We start from the raw sequence: 21,249 nt of genomic DNA, 5'->3' as shown, positions 1-21,249 counted from the left end.
CGCAGAGGTTCGCACCACCAGCTAGAGCGCCACGTTTCCCCGCCTTGGACCCATCTGTAACACTCAGTCAAACGAACATTTGGGGATAGTGGCTGCCACCAGAAACCGGAGTCTGGTATGGTTCCATGGCAGTCTAAAGCAAAGTCCGACTGAAAGGAGCTACATGACTGGGACCCCTACCCAGCAAGACAACAAGGTATGCGGCAAGCACAAATTACCAGGCGAGGGTAATGACCGAGTACGTGGACTAAGAGGACCATCATGCCGTACCAAGCCTAGTTCTTGGATGTCCACCAGGGGGCCGGATATGTTTGAAAAAGCACACCGCCAGTGGCCAACGAACAGTGCTTACCTGTCAGGGCCTGACCTTTGAAAAAGTTTACAGCAGTAAACGAAACGCGTCAGGAGTGCCCCGTACTACTTGAAAATAAATGCCTGAAGCTTTTTGTGTAGCGTATGCGGCTCCAAATGTTTTCAAATTGGGAAAGACACTTTAAACATATATAGCGACTAGGTCCGGTCGCAGAGGTTCGCACCACCAGCTAGAGCGCCACGTTTTCCTGCCTTGGACCCATCTGTAATACTCGGTCAAACGATTATTCGGGGATAGTGGCTACTGCCAGACACCGGAGTCTGGTATGGTTCCATGGCAGTCTCAGGCAAAGTCCGACTGAAAGTAGCTACGCAACTGGGACCCCTCCCCAGCAAGACAACAAGTTATGCGGCAAGAACAAATTACCAGGCGAGGGTAATGACCGAGTACGTGGACTAAGAGGACCATCATGCCGTACCAAGACTAGTTCTTGGTTGTCCACCAGGGGGCCGGATATGTTTGAAAAAGCACACTGCAAGAGGCCCACTAACAGTGCCACCTGCCAGGGGCTGACCTTTAAAAAAGTTTACAGCAGTAAACTAAACGCATCAGGAGTGCCCCCTACTACTTGAAAATAAATGCCTGAAGCTTTTTGTGTAGTGTGTGCGGCTCCAAATCTTTTCAAATTGGGAAAGACACTTTCAACATATATAGCGACTGGGTCCGGTCGCAGAGGTTCGCACCACCAGCTAGAGCGCCACGTTTCCCCGCCTTGGACCCATCTGTAATACTCGGTCAAACGAACATTTGGGGATAGTGGCTGACGCCAGACACCGGAGTCTGGTATGGTTCCATGGCAGTCTAAAGCAAAGTCCGACTGAAAGGAGCTACACGACTGGGACCCCTCCCCAGCAAGACAACAAGGTATGCGGCAAGGACAAATTAGCAGGCGAGGGTAATGACTGAGTACGTGGACTACGAGGACCATCATGCTTTACCAAGTCTAGTTCTTGGATGTCCTCCAGGGGGCCGGATATTTTGAAAAAGCACACCGCCAGTGGCCCACGAACAGTGCTTACCTGCCAGGGGCTGACCTTTGAAAAAGTTTACAGCAGTAAACGAAACGCGTCAGGAGTGCCGCGTACTACTTGAAAATAAATGCCTGAAGCTTTTCTTGTAGCGTGTGCGGCTCCAAATCTTTACAAATTGGGAAAGACACTTTCAACATATATAGCGACTAGGTCCGGTCGCAGAGGTTCGCACCACCAGCTAGAGCGCCACGTTTCCCTGCCTTGGACCCATCTGTAATACTCGGTCAAACGATTATTCGGGGATAGTGGCTGCTGCCAGACACCGGAGTCTGGTATGGTTCCATGGCAGTCTCAGGCAAAGTCCGACTGAAAGGAGCTACGCGACTGGGACCCCTCCCCAGCAAGACAACAAGGTATGCGGCAAGAGTAATGACCGAGTACGTGGACTAAGAGGACCTTCATGCCGTACCATGACTAGTTCTTGGTTGTCCACCAGGGGGCCGGATATGTTTGAAAAAGCACACTGCCATTGGCCCACTAACAGTGCTTACCTGCCAGGGGCTGACCTTTGAAAAAGTTTACAGCAGTAAACTAAACGGGTCAGGAGTTCCCCCTACTACTTGAAAATAAATGCCTGAAGCTTTTTGTGTAGTGTGTGCGGCTCCAAATCTTTTCAAATTGGGAAAGACACTTTCAACATATATAGCGACTGGGTCCGGTCGCAGAGGTTTGCACCACCAGCTAGAGCGCCACGTTTCCCTGCCTTGGACCCATCTGTAATACTCGGTCAAACGGACATTTGGGGATAATGGCTGCCGCCAGACACCTGAGACTGGTATGGTTCCATGGCAGTCTAAGGCAGTATGACTGAAAGGAGCTACACGACTGGGACCTCTCCCCACCAAGACAACAATGTATGCGGCAAGAACAAATTACCAGGAAAGGGTAATGACTGAGTACGTGGACCATCATGCCGTACCAAGACTAGTTCTTGGAAGTCCACCAGGGGGCCGGATATGTTTGAAAAAGCATACCGCCAGTGGCCCACGAACAGTGCTTACCTGCAAGGGGCTGACCTTTGAAAAAGTTTACAGCAGTAAATGAAACGCGTCAGGAGTGCCCCGTACTACTTGAAAATAAATGCTTGAAGCTTTTTGTGTAGCGTGTGCGGCTCCAAATCTTTTCAAATTGGGAAGGACACTTTCAACATATATAGCGACTGGGTCCGGTCGCAGAAGTTCGCACCACCAGCTAGAGCGCCACGTTTCCCCGCCTTGGACCCATCTGTAATACTCGGTCAAATTAACATTTGGGGATAGTGGCTGCCGCCAGACACCGGACTCTGGTATGGTTCCATGGCAGTCTAAGGCAAAGTCCGACTGAAAGGAGCTACATGACTGGGACCCCTCCCCAGCAAGACAACAAGGTATGCGGCAAGAACAAATTAACAGGCGAGGGTAATGACTGAGTAAGTGGACTACGAGGACCATCATGCCGTACCAAGACTAGTTCTTGGATGTCCACCAGGGGGGCGGATATATTTGAAAAAGCACACCGCCAGTGGCCCACGAACAGTGCTTACCTGCCAGGGGCTGACCTTTGAAAAAGTTTACAGTAGTAAACGAAATGCGTCAGGAGTGCCCCGTACTACTTGAAAATAAATGCCTGAAGCTTTTTGTGTAGAGTGTGTGGCTCCAAATCTTTTCAAATTGGGAAAGACACTTTCAACATATATAGCGACTGGGTCCGGTCGCAGAGGTTCGCACCACCAGCTAGAGCGCCATGTTTCCCCGCCTTGGACCCATCTGTAATACTCGGTCAAACGAACATTTGGGGATAGTGGCTGCCACCAGACACCGGAGTCTGGTATGGTTCTATTGCAGTCTAAGGCAAAGTCCGACTGAAAGGTCGCAGAGATTCGCACCACCAGCTATAACGCCATGTTTCCCCGCCTTGGACCCATCTGTAATACTCGGTCAAACAAACTTTTGGGGATAGTGGCTGCCGCCAGACACCGGAGTCTGGTATGGTTCCATGGTAGTCTAAGGCAAAGTCCGACTGAAAGGAGCTACACGACTGGGACCCCTCCCCAGCAAGACAACAAAGTATGCGGCAAGAACAAATTACCAGGTGAGGGTAATGACTGAGTACGTGGACTACAAGGACCATCATGCCGTACCAAGACTAGTTCTTGGATGTCCACTACGGGGCCGGATATGTTTGAAAAAGCACACTGCCAGTGGCCCATGAACAGTGCTTTCCTGCCAGGGGCTGACCTTTGAAAAAGTTTACAGCAGTAAACGAAACGCGTCAGGAGTGTCCCGTACTACTTGAAAATAAATGCCTGAAGCTTTTTGTGTAGCGTGTGCGGCTCCAAATCTTTTCAAATTGGGAAAGACACTTTCAACATATATACTGACTGGGTCCGGTCGCAGAGGTTCGCACCACCAGCTAGAGCGCCGCGTTTCCCCGCCTTGGACCATCTGTAATACTCAGTCAAACGAACATTTGGGGATAGTGGCTGCCGCCTGACACGGGAGTCTGGTATGGTTCCATGGCAGTCTTAGGCAAAGTCCGACTGTAAGGAGCTACACGACTGGGACCCCTCCCCAGCAAGACAACAAGGTATGTGGCAAGAACAAATTACCAGGCGAGGGTAATGACTGAGCACGTGGACTACGAGGACCATCATGCCCTACCAAGACTAGTTCTTGGATGTCCACCAGGGGGCTGGATATGTTTGAAAAAGCACACCTCCAGAGGCCCACGAACAGTGCTTACCTGCCAGGGGCTGACCTTTGAAAAAGTTTACAGCAGTAAACGAAACGTGTCAGGAGTGCCCCGTACTACTTGAAAATAAATGCTTGAAGCTTTTTGTGTAGCGTGTGCGGCTCCAAATCTTTTCAAATTGGGAAGGACACTTTCAACATATATAGCGACTGGGTCCGGTCGCAGAGGTTCGAACCACCAGCTAGAGCCCCACGTTTCCCCGCCTTGGACCCATCTGTAATACTCGGTCAAATGAACATTTGGGGATAGTGGCTGCCGCCAGACACCGGACTCTGGTATGGTTCCATGGCAGTCTAAGCCAAAGTCGGACTGAAAGGAGATAACACGACTGGGACCCCTCCCCAGCAAGACAACAAGGTATGCGGCAAGAACAAATTACCAGGCGAGGGTAATGCCCGAGTACGTTGACTACAAGGACCATCATGCCGTACCAAGACTAGTTCTTGGATGTCCACCAGGGGGCCGGATATGTTTGAAAAAGCACACCGTCAGTGGCCCACGAACAGTGCTTACCTGTCAGGGGTTGACCTTTGAAAAAGTTTACAGCAGTAAACGAAACGCGTCAGGAGTGCCCCATACTACTTGAAAATAAATGCCTGAAGCTTTTTGTGTAGCGTGTGGGGCTCCAAATCTTTTCAAATTGGGAAAGACACTTTCAACATATATAGCGACTGGGTCCGGTCGCAGAGGTTCGCACCACCAGCTAGAGCGCCACGTTTCCCCGCCTTGGACCCATCTGTTATACTCGGTCAAACGAACATTTGGGGATAGTGGCTGCCGCCAGACACCGGAGTCTGGTATGGTTCCGTGGCAGTCTAAAGCAAAGTCCGACTGAAAGGAGCTACACGACTGGGACCCCTCCCCAGCAAGACAACAAGGTATGCAGCAAGAACAAATTACCAGGCGAGGGTAATGATTGAGTACGTGGACTAAGAGGACCATCATGCCGTACCAAGACTAGTTCTTGGATGTCCACCAGGGGGCTGGATATGTTTGAAAAAGCACACCGTCAGTGGCCCACGAACAGTGCTTACCCGTCAGGGGCTGACCTTTGAAAAAGTTTACAGCAGTAAACGAAACACGTCAGGAGTGCCCCGTACTACTTGAAAATAAATGCCTGAAGCTTTTTGTGTAGCGTGTGCGGCTCCAAATCTTTTCAAATTGGGAAAGACACTTTCAACATATATACTGACTGGGTCCGGTCGCAGAGGTTCGCACCACCAGCTAGAGCGCCGCATTCCCCCGCCTTGGACCATCTGTAATACTCAGTCAAACGAACATTTGGGGATAGTGGCTGCCTCCTGACACGGGAGTCTGGTATGGTTCCATGGCAGTCTTAGGCAAAGTCTGACTGAAAGGATCTAAACGACTGGGACCCCTCCCCAGCAAGACAACAAGGTATGCGGCAAGAACAAATTACCAGGCGAGGGTAATGACTGAGCACGTGGACTACGAGGACCATCATGCCGTACCAAGACTAGTTCTTGGATGTCCACCAGGGGGCCGGATATGTTTGTAAAAGCACACCGCCAGTGGCCCACGAACATGGCTTACCTGCCAGGGGCTGACCTTTGAAAAAGTTTACAGCGGTAAACGAAATGCGTCAGGAGTGCCCCGTACTACTTGACAATAAATGCCTGAAGCTTTTTGTGTAGCGTGTGCGGCTCCAAATCTTTTCAAATTGGGAAAGACACTTTCAACATATTTAGCGACTGGGTCCGGTCGCAGAGGTTCGCACCACCAGCTATAGCGCCACGTTTCCCCGCCTTGGACCCATCTGTAATACTCGGTCAAACGAACATTTGGGGATTGTGGCTGCCACCAGACACCGGAGTCTTGTATGGTTCCATGGGAGTCAAAGGCAAAGTCCGACTGAAAGGAGCTACACGACTGGGACCCCTCCCCAGCAAGACAACAATGTATGCGGCAAGAACAAATTACCAGGCGAGGGTAATGACTGAGTACGTGGACTACGAGGACCATCATGCCGTACCAAGACTAGTTCTTGGATGTCCACCAGGGGACGGTATATGTTTGAAAAAGCACACTGCCAGTGTCCCACGAACAGTGCTTACCTGCCAGGGGCTGACCTTTGAAAAAGCTTACAGCAGTAAATGAAACGCGTCAGGAGTGCCCCGTACTACTTGAAAACAAATGACTGAAGCTTTTTGTGTAGCGTGTGCGGCTCCAAATCTTTTCAAATTGGGAAAGACACTTTCAACATATATAGCGACTGGGTCCAGTCGCAGAGGTTCGCACCACCAGCCAGAGCGCCACGTTTTCCCGCCTTGGACCCATCTGTAATACTCGGTCAATCGAACATTTTGGGATAGTGGCTGCCGCCAGACACCAGAGTCTGGTATGGTTCAATGGCAGTCTAAGGCAAAGTCCGACTGAAAGGAGCTACACGACTGGAACCCCTCCCCAGCAAGACAACAAGGTATGCGGCAAGAACAAATTACCAGGCGAGGGTAATGACTGAGTACGTGGACTACGAGGACCATCATGCCATACCAAGACTAGTTCTTGGATGTCCACCAGGGGACCGGATAGGTTTGAAAAAGCACACTGCCAGTGGCCCACGAACAGTGCTTACCTGCCAGGGGCTGACCTTTGAAAAAGTTTACAGCAGTAAACGAAACGAGTCAGGAGTGCCCCTTACTACTTGAAAATAAATGCCTGAAGTTTTTTGTGTAGCGTGTGAGGCTCCAAATCTTTTCAAATTGGGAAAGACACTTTCAACATATATAGCCACTGGGTCCGGTCTCAAAGGTTCGCACCACCAGCTAGAGCACCACGATTCCCCGCCTTGGACCCATATGTAATACTCGGTCAAACGAACATTCGGGGATTGTGGATGCCGCCAGACACCAGAGTCTGGTATGGTTCCATGGCAGTCTAAGGCAAAGTCCGACTGAAAGGAGCTACACAACTGGGACCCCTCTCCAGCAAGACAACAAGGTATGCGGCAAGAACAAATTACCATGCGAGGGTAATGACTGTATACGTGGACTACGAGGACCATCATGCCGTACCAAGACTAGTTCTTCGATGTCCACCAGGGGGCCGGATATGTTTGAAAAAGCACACCGCCAGTGGTCCACAAACAGTGCTTACCTGACAGTGGCTGACCTTTGAAAAAGTTTACAGCAGTAAACGAAACGCATCAGGAGTGCCCCGTACTACTTGAAACAAAATGCCTGAAGTTTTTTGTGTAGCGTGTGCGGCTCGAAATCTTTTCAAATTGGGAAAGACACTATCAACATATATAGCGACTGGGTCCCGTCGCAAAGGTTCGCACCACCAGCTAGAGCGCCACGTTTCCCCGCCTTGGACCCATCTGTAATACTCGGTCAAACGAACATTTGGGGATAGTGGCTGTCTCCAGACACCAGAGTCTGGTATGGTTCCATGGCAGTCTAAGGCAAAGTCCGACGGAAAGGCGCTACACGACTGGGACCCCTCCCCAGCAAGACAACAAGGTATGCAGCAAGAACAAATTACCAGGCGAGGGTAATGACTGAGTACGTGGACTACGAGGACCATCATACCGTACCAATACTAGTTCTTGGATGTCCACCAGGGGGCGGGATATGTTTGAAAAAGCACACCGCCAGTGGCCCACGAACAGTGCTTACCTGCCAGGGGCTGACCTTTGAAAAAGTTTACAGCAGTAAACGAAACACGTCAGGATTGCCCCGTACTACTTGAAAATAAATGCCTGAAGCTTTTTGTGTAGTGTTTGCAGCTCCAAATCTTTTCAAATTGGGAAAGACACTTTCAACATATATAGCGACTGGGTCCGGTCGCAGAGGTTCGCACCACCAGCTAGAGTGCCACGTTTTCCCGCCTTGGACCCATCTGGAATCCTCGGTCAAACGAACATTTGGGGATAGTGGCTGCCGCCAGACACCGGAGTCTGGTGTGGTTCCATGGCAGTCTAAGGCAAAGTCCGACTGAAAGGAGCTACTCGACTGGGACCCCTCCCCAGCAAGACAACAAGGTATGCAGCAAGAACAAATTACCAGGCGAGGGTAATGACTGAGTACGTGGACTACGAGGACCATCATGCTGTACCAAGACTAGTTAATGGATGTCCACCAGGGGGCCGGATAGGTTTGAAAAAGCACACCGCCAGTGGCCCACGAACAGTGCTTACCTGCCAGGGGCTGACCTTTGAAAAAGTTTACTGCAGTAAAGGAAACACGTCAGGAGTGCCCCGTACTACTTGGAAATAAATGCCAGAAGCTTTTTGTGTAGTGTTTGCAGCTCCAAATCTTTTCAAATTGGGAAACACACTTTCAACATATATTGCGACTGGGTCCAGTTGCAGAGGTTTGCACCACCAGCTACAGCGCCACATTTCCCCGCCTTGGACCCATCTGTAATACTCGGTCAAACGAACATTCGGGGATTGTGGCTGCCGCCAGACACCGGAGTCTGGTATGGTTCCATGGCAGTCTAAGGCAAAGTCTGACAGAAAGGAGCTACACGACTGGGACCCCTCCCCAGCAAGACAACAAGGTATGCGGCAAGAACAAATTACCAGGCGAGGGTAATGACTGTATACGTGGACTACGAGGACCATCATGCCGTACCAAGACTAGTTCTTCGATGTCCACCAGGGGGCCGGATATGTTTGAAAAAGCACACCTCCAGTGGCCCACGAACATTGCTTACCTGCCAGGGGCTAACATTTGAAAGAGTTTACAGCAGTAAACGAAACGCGTCAGGAGTGCCCCATACTACTTGAAAATAAATGCCTGAAGCTTTTTGTGTAGCGTTTGCGGCTCCAAATCTTTTCAAATTGGGAAATACACTTTTAACATATATAGCCACTGGGTCCGGTGGCAGAGGTTCGCACCACCAGCTAGAGCGCCACGTTTCCCTGCCTTGGACCCATCTGTAATACTCGGTCACACGAACATTTGGGGATAGTGGCTGCCGCCAGACACCGGAGTCTGGTATGGTTCCATGGCAGTCTAAGGCAAAGTCCGACTGAAAGGAGCTACACGACTGGGACCCCTCCCCAGCAAGACAAGAAGGTATGCGGCAAGAACAAATTACCAGGCGAGGGTAATGACTGAGTACGTGCACTTCGAGGACTATCATGCCGTACCAAGACTAGTTCTTGGATGTCCACCAGGGGATCGGGTATGTTTGAAAAAGCACACCGCCAGTGGCCCACGAACAGTGCTTACCCGCCAGAGGCTGACCTTTGAAAAAGTTTACAGCAGTAAACGAAACACGTCAGGAGTGCCCCGTACTATTTGAAAATAAATGCCGGAAGCTTTTTGTGTAGTGTTTGCGGCTCCAAATCTTTTCAAATTGGGAAAGACACTTTCAACATATATAGCGACTGGGTCTGGTCGCAGAGGTTCGCACCACCAGATAGAGCGCCACGTTTCCCCGCCTTGGACCCATCTGTAATACTCGGTCACACGAACATTTGGGGATAGTGGCTGCCGCCAGACACCGGAGTCTGGTATGGTTCCATGGCAGTCTAAGGCAAAGTCCAACTGAAAGGATCTCCATGACTGGGACCCCTCCCCAGCAAGACAACAAGGTATGCGGCAAGAACAAATTACCAGGCGAGGGTAATGACTGAGTACGTGGACGAGGACTATCATGCCGTTCCAAGACTAGTTCTTGGATGTCCACCAGGGGGCCGGATATGTTTGAAAAAGCACACCGCCAGTGGCCCACGAACAGTGCTTACCTGCCAGGGTCTGACGTTTGAAAAAGTTTACAGCAGTAAAGGAAACACGTCAGGAGTGCCCCGTACTACTTGAAAATATATGCCTGAAGCTTTTTGTGTAGTGTGTGCGGCTCCAAACCTTTTCAAATTGGGAGACACTTTAAACATATATAGCGACTAGGTCCGGTCGCAGAGGTTCGCACCACCAGCTAGAGCGCCACGTTTCCCCGCCTTGGACCCATCTGTAATACTCGGTCAAACGAACATTCGGGGATTGTGGCTACCGCCAGACACTGGAGTCTGGTATAGTTCCATGGCAGTCTAAGGCAAAGTCCAACTGAAAGGAGCTTCACAACTGGGACCCCTCCCCAGCAGGACAACAAGGTATGCGGCAAGAACAGATTACAAGGCGAGGGTAATGACTGAGTACGTGGACTACGAGGACCATCATGCCGTACCAAGACTAGTTCTTGGATGTCCACCAGGGGGCCGGATGTGTTTGAAAAAGCACACCTCCAGTGGCCGACGAACAGTGCTTACCTGCCAGGGGCTGACCTTTAAAAAAGTTTACAGCAGTAAACGAAAAGCGTCAGGAGTGCCCCCTACTACTTGAAAAGAAAGGCCTGAAGCTTTTTGTGTGGTGTGTGCGGCTCCAACTCTTTTCAAATTGGGAAAGACACTTTCAACATATATAGCGACTGGGTCCGGTCGTAGAAGTTCGCACCACCAGCTAGAGCGCCACGTTTCCCCGCCTTGGACCAATCTGTAATACTCGGTCAAACAAACATTTGGGGCTTGTGGCTGGCGCCAGACACCAGAGTCTGGTATGGTTCCATGGCAGTCTAAGGCAAAGTCCGACTGAAAGGAGCTACACAACTGGGACCCCTCCCCAGCAAGACAACAAGGTATGCGGCAAGAACAAATTACCAGGCGAGGGTAATGACTGTGTACGTGGACTACGAGGACCATCATGCCGTACCAAGACTAGTTCTTGGATGTCCACCAGGGGGCCGGATATGTTTGAAAAAGCACACCACCAGTGGCCCACAAACAGTGCTTTCCTGCCAGGGGCTGACCTTTGAAAAAGTTTACAGCAGTAAACGAAACGCATCAGGAGTGCCCTGTACTACTTGAAAAAAAATGCCTGAAGTTTTTTGTGTAGCGTGTGCGGCTCCAAATCTTTTCAAATTGGAAAACACACTTTCAACATATATAGCGACTGGGTCCGGTCGCAGAGGTTCGCACCACCAGCTAGAGCGCCACGTTTCCCCGCCTTGGACCCATCTGTAATACTCGGTCAAACGAACATTCGGGGATTGTGGCTGCCGCCAGACACCGGAGTCTGGTATGGTTCCATGGCAGTCTAAGGCAAAGTCCAACTGAAAGGAGCTACACGACTGGGACCCCTCCCCAGCAAGACAACAAGGTATGCGGCAAGAACAAATTATCAGGCGAGGGTAATGACTGTGTACGTGGACTACGAGGACCATCATGCCGTACCAAGACTAGTTCTTCGATGTCCACCAGGGGGCCGGATAGGTTTGAAAAAGCACAACGCCAGTGGACCACACCAGATAGGTTTGAAAAAGCACACCTCCAGTGGCCCACGAACAGTGCTTACCTGCCAGGGGCTGACATTTGAAAAAGTTTACAGCAGTAAACGAAACGCGTCAGGAGTGCCCCGTACTACTTGAAAATAAATGCCTGAAGCTTTTTGTGTAGCGTGTGCGGCTCCAAATCTTTTCAAATTGGGAAAGACACTTTCAACATATATAGCGACTGGGTCCGGTCGCAGAGGTTCGCACCACCAGCTAGAGCGCCACGTTTCCCCGCCTTGGACCCATCTGTAATACTCGGTCAAACGAACATTTGGGGATAGTGGCTGCCGCCAGACACCAGAGTCGGGTATGGTTCCATGGCAGTCTAAGGCAAAGTCCGACTGAAAGGAGCTACACGACTGGGACCCCTCCCCAGCAAGACAACAAGGTATGCGGCAAGAACAAATTACCAGGCAAGGGTATTGACTGAGTACGTGGACTACGAGGACCATCATGCCGTACCAAGACTTGTTCTTGGATGTCCACCAGGGGACCGGATATGTTTGAAAAAGCACACCGCCAGTGGCCGACGAACAGTGCTTACCTGCCAGGGGCTGACCTTTGAAAAAGTTTACAGCAGTAAACGAAACGCGTCAGGAGTGCCCCGTACTACTTGAAAATAAATGCCTGAAGCTTTGTGTAGCGTGTGCGGCTCCAAATCTTTTCAAATTGGGAAAGACACTTTCAACATATATAGCGACTAGGTCCGGTCGCAGAGGTTCGCACCACCAGCTTGTGCGCCACGTTTCCCCGCCTTGGACCCATCTGTAATACTTGGTCAAACGAACATTTGGGGATAGTGGCTGCCGCCAGACACCAGAGTCTGGTATGGTTCCATGGCAGTGTAAGGCAAAGTCCGACTGAAAGGAGCTACACAACTGGGATCCCTCCACAGCAAGACAACAAGGTATGCGGCAAGAACAAATTACCAGGCGAGGGTAATGACTGAGTACGTGGACTACGAGGACCATCATGCCGTACCAAGACTAGTTCTTGGATGTCCACCAGGGGGCCGGATATGTTTGAAAAAGCACACCACAAGTGGCCCACGAACAGTGCTTACCTGCCAGGAGCTGACCTTTGAAAAAGTTTACAGCAGTAAACGAAAAGCGTCAGGAGTGCCCCCTACTACTTGAAAATAAATGCCTGAAGCTTTTTGTGTAGTGTGTGCGGCTCCAAATCTTTTCAAATTGGAAAACACACTTTCAACATATATAGCGACTGGGTCCGGTCGCAGAGGTTCGCACCACCAGCTAGAGCGCCACGTTTCCCGGCCTTGGACCTATCTGTAATACTCGGTCAAACGAACATTTGGGGATAGTGGTTGCCGCCAGACCCCGGAGTCTAGTATGGTTCCATGGCGTCTAAGGCAAAGTCCGACTAAAAGGAGCTACACGACTGGGATCCCTCCCCAGCAAGACAAGAAGGTACGCGGCAAGAACAAATTACCAGGCGAGGGTAATGACTGAGTAAGTGGACTACGAGGACCATCATGCCGTACCAAGACTAGTTCTTGGATGTCCACCAGGGGGCCGGATATGTTTGAAAAAGCGCACCGCCAGTGGCCCACACCGGATAGGTTTGAAAAAGCACACCGCCAGTGGCCCACGAACAGTGCTTACCTGCCAGGAGCTGACCTTTGAAAAAATTTACAGAAGTAAACGAAATGCGTCAGGAGTGCCCCGTACTATTTCAAAATAAATGCCTGAAGCTTTTTGTGTAGCGTGTGCGGCTCCAAATCTTTTCAAATTGGGAAAGACACTTTCAACATATATAGCGACTGGGTCCAGTCGCAGAGGTTCGCACCACCAGCTAGAGCACCACGTTTCCCCGGATTGGACCCATCTGTAATACTCGGTCAAACGAACATTTGGGGATAATGGCTGCCGCCAGACACCGGAGTCTGGTATGGTTCCATGGCAGTCTTATGCAAAGTCCGACTGAAAGGAGCTACACGACTGGGACCCCTCCCCAGCAATACAACAAGGTATGCAGCAATAACAAATTACCAGGCGAGGGTAATGACTGAGTACGTGGACTACGAGGACCATCATGCCGTACCAAGACTAGTTCTTGGATGTCCACCAGGGGGCCGGATATGTTTGAAAAAGCACACCACAAGTGGCCCACGAACAGTGCTTACCTGCCAGGAGCTGACCTTTGAAAAAGTTTACAGCAGTAAACGAAACGCGTCAGGAGTGCCCCGTACTATTTCCAAATAAATGCCTGAAGCTTTGTGTAGCGTGTGCAGCTCCAAATCTTTTCAAATTGGGAAAGACACTTTCAACATACATAGCGACTAGGTCCGGTCGCAGAGGTTCGCACCACCAGCTTGTGCGCCACTTTTCCCCGCCTTGGACCCATCTGTAATACTTGGTCAAACGAACATTTGGGGATAGTGGCTGCCGCCAGACACCAGAGTCTGGTATGGTTCCATGGCAGTGTAAGGCAAAGTCCGACTGAAAGGAGCTACACGACTGGGATCCCTCCACAGCAAGACAACAAGGTATGCGGCAAGAACAAATTACCAGGCGAGGGTAATGACTGAGTACGTGGACTACGAGGACCATCATGCCGTACCAAGACTAGTTGTTGGATGTCCACCAGGGGGCCGGATATGTTTGAAAAAGCACACCGCCAGTGGCCCACGAACAGTGCTTACCTGCCAGGAGCTGACCTTTGAAAAAGTTTACAGCTGTAAACGAAACGCGTCAGGAGTGCCCCATACTACTTGAAAATAAATGCCTGAAGCTTTTTGTGTAGCGTGTGGGGCTCCAAATCTTTTCAAATTGGGAAAGACACTTTCAACATATATAGCGACTGGGTCCGTCCGCAGAGGTTCGTACCACCAGCTAGAGCGCCACGCTTTCCCGCCTTGGACCCATCTGTAATACTCGGTCAAACGAACATTTGGGGATAGTGGCTGCCGCCAGACACCGGAGTCTGGTATGGTTCCATGGCAGTCCAAGGCAAAGTCTGACTGAAAGGAGCTACACGACTGGGACCCCTCCCCAGCAATACAACAAGGTATGCGGCGAGAACAAATTACCAGGCGAGGGTAATGACTGAGTACGTGGACTACAAGGATCATCATGCTTTACCAAGACTAGTTTTTGGATGTCCACCAGGGGACCGGATATGTTTGAAAAAGCACACCGCCAGTGGCCCACACCGGATAGGTTTGAAAAAGCACACCGCCAGTGGCCCACAAACAGTGCTTACCTGCCAGGAGCTGACCTTTGAAAAAGTTTACAGCAGTAAACGAAACGCGTCAGGAGTGCCCCGTACTATTTCAAAATAAATGCCGGAAGCTTTTTGTGTAGCGTGTGCGGCTCCAAATCTTTTCAAATTGGGAAAGACACTTTCAACATATATAGCGATTTGGTCCGATCGCAGAGGTTCGCACCACCAGCTAGAGCGCCAAGTTTCCCCGCCTTGGACCCATCTGTAATACTCGGTCAAACGAACATTTGGGGATAGTGGTTGCCGCCAGACCCCGGAGTCTAGTATGGTTCCATGGCAGTCTAAGGCAAAGTCCAACTGAAAGGAGCTACACGACTGGGACCCCTCCCCAGCAAGACAACAAGGTATGCGGCAAGAACAAATTACCAGGCGAGGGTAATGACTGAGTACGTGGACTAGGAGGACCATCATGCCGTTCCAAGACTAGTTCTTGGATGTCCACCAGGGGGCCGGATATGTTTGAAAAAGCGCACCGCCAGTGGCCCACACCGGATAGGTTTGAAAAAGCACACCGCCAGTGGCCCACGAACAGTGCTTACCTGCCAGGAGCTGACCTTTGAAAAAATTTACAGAAGTAAACGAAATGCGTCAGGAGTGCCCCGTACTATTTCAAAATAAATGCCTGAAGCTTTTTGTGTAGCGTGTGCGGCTCCAAATCTTTTCAAATTGGGAAAGACACTTTCAACATATATAGCGACTGGGTCCGGTCGCAGAGGTTCGCACCACCAGCTAGAGCACCACGTTTCCCCGGATTGGACCCATCTGTAATACTCGGTCACACGAACATTTGGGGATAGAGGCTGCCGCCAGACACCGGAGTTTGGTATGGTTCCATGGCAGTCTAAGGCAAAGTCCGACTGAAAGGAGCTACACGACTGGGACCCCTCCCCAGCAATGCAACAAGGTATGCGGCAAGAACAAATTACCAGGCGAGGCAAATGACCGAGTACGTGGACTACGAGGACCATCATGCCGTACCAAGACTAGTTCTTGGATGTCCACCAGGGGGCCGGATATGTTTGAAAAAGCACACCACAAGTGGCCCACGAACAGTGCTTACCTGCCAGGAGCTGACCTTTGAAAAAGTTTACAGCAGTAAACGAAACGCGTCAGGAGTGCCCCGTACTATTTCCAAATAAATGCCTGAAGCTTTTTGTGTTGCGTGTGTGGCTCCAAATCTTTTCAAATTGGGAAAGACACTTTCAACATATATAGCGACTGGGTCCGGTCGCAGAGGTTCGCACCACCAGCTAGAGCGCCACGTTTCCCCGCCTTGGACCCATCTGTAATACTCGGTCAAACGAACATTTGGGGATAGTGGCTGCCGCCAGACACCAGAGTCGGGTATGGTTCCATGGCAGTCTAAGGCAAAGTCCGACTGAAAGGAGCTACACGACTGGGACCCCTCCCCAGCAAGACATCAAGGTATGCGGCAAGAACAAATTACCAGGCAAGGGTATTGACTGAGTACGTGGACTACGAGGACCATCATGCCGTACCAAGACTTGTTCTTGGATGTCCACCAGGTGACCGGATATGTTTGAAAAAGCACACCGCCAGTGGCCGACGAACAGTGCTTACCTGCCAGGGGCTGACCTTTGAAAAAGTTTACAGCAGTAAACGAAACGCGTCAGGAGTGCCCCGTACTACTTGAAAATAAATGCCTGAAGCTTTGTGTAGCGTGTGCGGCTCCAAATCTTTTCAAATTGGGAAAGACACTTTCAACATATATAGCGACTAGGTCCGGTCGCAGAGGTTCGCACCACCAGCTTGTGCGCCACGTTTCCCCGCCTTGGACCCATCTGTAATACTTGGTCAAACGAACATTTGGGGATAGTGGCTGCCGCCAGACACCAGAGTCTGGTATGGTTCCATGGCAGTGTAAGGCAAAGTCCGACTGAAAGGAGCTACACGACTGGGATCCCTCCACAGCAAGACAACAAGGTATGCGGCAAGAACAAATTACCAGGCGAGGGTAATGACTGAGTACGTGGATTACGAGGACCATCATGCCGTACCAAGACTAGTTCTTGGATGTCCACCAGGGGGCCGGATATGTTTGAAAAAGCACACCGCCAGTTGCCCACGAACAGTGCTTACCTGCCAGGAGCTGACCTTTGAAAAAGTTTACAGCTGTAAACGAAACGCGTCAGGAGTGCCCCATACTACTTGAAAATAAATGCCTGAAGCTTTTTGTGTAGCGTGTGGGGCTCCAAATCTTTTCAAATTTGGAAAGACACTTTCAACATATATAGCGACTGGGTCCGTCCGCAGAGGTTCGTACCACCAGCTAGAGCGCCACGCTTTCCCGCCTTGGACCCATCTGTAATACTCGGTCAAACGAACATTTGGGGATAGTGGCTGCCGCCAGACACCGGAGTCTGGTATGGTTCCATGGCAGTCCAAGGCAAAGTCTGACTGAAAGGAGCTACACGACTGGGACCCCTCCCCAGCAAAACAACAAGATATGCGGCAAGAACAAATTACCAGGCGAGGGTAATGACTGAGTACGTGGACTACGAGGACCATCATGCCGTACCAGGACTAGTTCTTGGATGTCCACCAGGGGGCCGGATAGGTTTGAAAAAGCACAACGCCAGTGGACCACACCAGATAGGTTTGAAAAAGCACACCGCCAGTGGCCCACGAACAGTGCTAAGATGCCAGGGGCTGACCTTTGAAAAAGTTTACAACAGTAAACGAAACGAGTCAGGAGTGTCCCGCACTACTTGAAAATAAATGCCTGAAGCTTTTTGTGTAGCGTGTGCGGCTCCAAATCTTTTCAAATTGGGAAAGACACTTTCAACATATATAGCGACTGGGTTCGTCCGCAGAGGTTCGCACCACCAGCTAGAGCGCCACGTTTCGCCACCTTGGACCCATCTGTAATACTCGGTCAAAGAACATTTGCGGATAGTGGCTGCCGCCAGACACCAGAGTCTGGTATGGTTCCATGGCAGTCTAAGGCAAAGTCCGACTGAAAGGAGCTACACGACTGGGATCCCTCCCCAGCAAGACAAGAAGGTACGCGGCAAGAACAAATTACCAGGTGAGGGTAATGACTGAGTACGTGGACTACGAGGACCATCATGCCGTACCAAGACTAGTTCTTGGATGTCCACCAGGGGGCCGGATATGTTTGAAAAAGCGCACCGCCAGTGGCCCACACCGGATAGGTTTGAAAAAGCACACCGCCAGTGGCCCACGAACAGTGCTTACCTGCCAGGAGCTGACCTTTGAAAAAGTTTACAGCAGTAAACGAAACGCGTCAGGAGTGCCCCGTACTATTTCAAAATAAATGCATGAAGCTTTTTGTGTAGCGTGTGCGGCTCCAAATCTTTTCAAATTGGGAAAGACACTTTCAACATATATAGCGACTGGGTCCGGTCGCAGAGGTTCGCACCACCAGCTAGAGAACCACGTTTTCCCGCATTGGACCCATCTGTAATACTCGGTCAAACGAACATTTGGGGATAGTGGCTGCCGCCAGACACCGGAGTCTGGTATGGTTCCATGGCAGTCTAAGGCAAAGTCCGACTGAAAGGAGCTACACGACTGGGATCCCTCCCCATCAAGACAAGAAGGTAAGCTGCAGGAACAAATTACCAGCCGAGGGTAATGACGGAGTACGTGGACTACAAGGATCATCATGCCTTACCAAGACTGGTTTTTGGATGTCCACCAGGTGACCGGATATGTTTGAAAAAGCACACCGCCAGTGGCCCACGAACAGTGTATACCTGCCAGTGGCTGACCTTTGAAAAAGTTTACAGCAGTAAACGAAAAGCATCAGGAGTGCCCCCCACTACTTGAAAATAAATGCCTGAAGCTTTTTGTGTAGTGTGTGCGGGTCCAAATCTTTTTAAATTGGGAAAGACACTTTCAACATATATAGCGACTGGGTCCGGTCGCAGAGGTTCGCACCACCAGCTAGAGCGCCACGTTTCCCCGCCTTGGATCCATCTGTAATACTCGGTCAAACAAACATTTGGGGATAGTGGCTGCCGCCAGACATCGGAGTCTGGTATGGTTCCATGGCAGTCTAAGGCAAAGTCAGACTGAAAGGAGCTACACGACTGGGACCCCTCCCTAGCAAGACAACAAGGTATGCGGCAAGAACAAATTACCAGGCGAGGGTAATGACTGAGTACGTGGACTAGGAGGACCATCATGCCGTACCAAGACTAGTTCTTGGATGTCCACCAGGGGGCCGGATATGTTTGAAAAAGCACACCGCCAGTGGCCCACGAACAGTGCTTACCTGCCAGGAGCTGACCTTTGAAAAAGTTTACAACAGAAAACGAAACGAGTCAGGAGTGCCCCGTACTACTTCAAAATAAATGCCTGAAGCTTTTTGTTTAGCGTTTGCGGCTCCAAATCTTTTCAAATTGGGAAAGACACTTTCAACATATATAGCGACTGGGTCCGGTCGCAGAGGTTCGCACCACCAGCTAGAGCGCCATGTTTCCCCGCCTTGGACCCATCTGTAATACTCGGTCAAACAAACATTTGGGGATAGTGGCTGCCGCCTGACACCGGAGTCGGGTATGGTTCCATGGCAGTCTAAGGCAAAGTCCGACTGAAAGGAGCTACACGACTGGGACCCCTCCCCAGCAAGACAACAAGGTATGCGGCAAGAACAAATTACCAGGTGAGGGTAATGACCAAGTACGTGGACTACGAGGACCATCATGCCGTACCAAGACTAGTTCTTGGATGTCCAACAGGGGTCCGGATATGTTTGAAAAAGCACACCTCCAGTGGCCCACGAACAGTGCTTACCTGCCAGGGGCTAACATTTGAAAAAGTTTACAGCAGTAAACGAAACGCGTCGGGAGTGCCCCGTACTACTTGAAAATAAATGCCTGAAGCTTTTTGTGTAGCGTGTGCGGCTCCAAATCTTTTCAAATTGGGAAAGACACTTTCAACATATATAGCGACTGGGTCCGTCCGCAGAGGTTCGCACCACCAGCTAGAGCCGAGCGCCACGTTTCCCCGCCTTGGACCCATCTGTAATACTCGGTCAAACGAACATTTGGGGATAGTGGCTGCCGCCAGACACCAGAGTCTGGTATGGTTCCAGGGCAGTCTCAGGAAAAGTCCGACTGAAAGGAGCTAAACGACTGGGACCCCTCCCCAGCAAGACAACAAGGTATGCGGCAAGAACAAATTACCAGGCAAGGGTAATGACTGAGTACGTGGACTAAGAGGACCATCATGCCGTACCAAGACTAGTTCTTGGATGTCCACCAGGGGGCCGGATATGTTTGAAAAAGCACACCGCCAGTGGCCCACGAACAGTGCTTACCTGCCAGGGCTGACCTTTGAAAAAGTTAACAGCAGTGAAGGAAACGAGTCAGGAGTGCCCCGTACTACTTGAAAATAAATGCCTGAAGCTTTTTGTTTAGCGTTTGCGGCTACAAATCTTTTAAAATTGGGAAAGACACTTTCAACATATATAGTGACTGGGTCCGGTCGCAGAGGTTCGCACCACCAGCTAGAGCGCCACGTTTCCCCGCATTGGACCCATCTTTAATACTCGGTCAAACGAACATTTGGGGATAGTGGCTGCCGCCAGACACCAGAGTCTGGTATGGTTCCATGGCAGTCAAAGGCAGAGTCCGACTGAAAGGAGCTACACGACTGGGACCCCTCCACAGCAAGACAACAAGGTATGCGGCAAGAAGAAATTACCAGGCGAGGGTAATGACTGAGTACGTGGACTAAGAGGACCATCATGCCGTACCAAGACTAGTTCTTGGATGTCCAACAGGGGGCCGGATAGGTTTGAAAAAACACACCGCAAGTGGCCCACGAACAGTGCTTACCTGCCAGGAGCTGACCTTTGAAAAAGTTTACAGCAGTAAACGAAACACGTCAGGAGTGCCCCGTACTACTTCAAAATAAATGCCTGAAGCTTTTTGTGTAGAGTGTGCAGCTCCAAATCTTTTCAAATTGGGAAAGACACTTTCAACATATATAGCGACTGGGTCCGGTCGCAGAGGTTCGCACCACCAGCTAGAGCGCCACGTTTCCCCGCCTTGGACCCATCTGTAATACTCGGTCAATCGAACATTTGGGGATAGTGGCTGCCGCCAGACACCGGAGTCTGGTATGGTTCCATGGCAGTCTAAGGCAAAGTCCGACTGAAAGGAGCTACACGACTGGGACCCCTCCCCAGCAAGACAAGGTATGCGGCAAGAAGAAATTACCAGGCGAGGGTAATGACTGAGTACGTGGACTACGAGGACCATCATGCCGTACCAAGACTAGTTCTTGGATGTCCACCAGGGGGCCCGATATGTTTGAAAAAGCACACCGCCAGTGGCCCACGAACAGTGCTTACCTTTGAAAAAGTTTACAGCAGTAAACGAAACGCATCAGGGGTGCCCCGTACTACTTGAAAATAAATGCCTGAAGCTTTTTGTGTAGCGTGTGCGGCTCCAAATCTTTTCAAATTGGGAAAGACACTTTCAACATATATAGCGACTGGGTCCGGTCACAGAGGTTCGCACCACCAGCTAGAGAGAGTCACGTTTCCCCGCCTTGGACCCATCTGTAATACTCGGTCAAACG

This window comes from Lissotriton vulgaris, chromosome 3_1 (assembly GCF_964263255.1).
Source record: "Lissotriton vulgaris chromosome 3_1, aLisVul1.2, whole genome shotgun sequence".
Lineage (NCBI taxonomy): Eukaryota > Metazoa > Chordata > Amphibia > Caudata > Salamandridae > Lissotriton > Lissotriton vulgaris.
Note: the sequence above shows the minus strand (reverse complement) of the source record.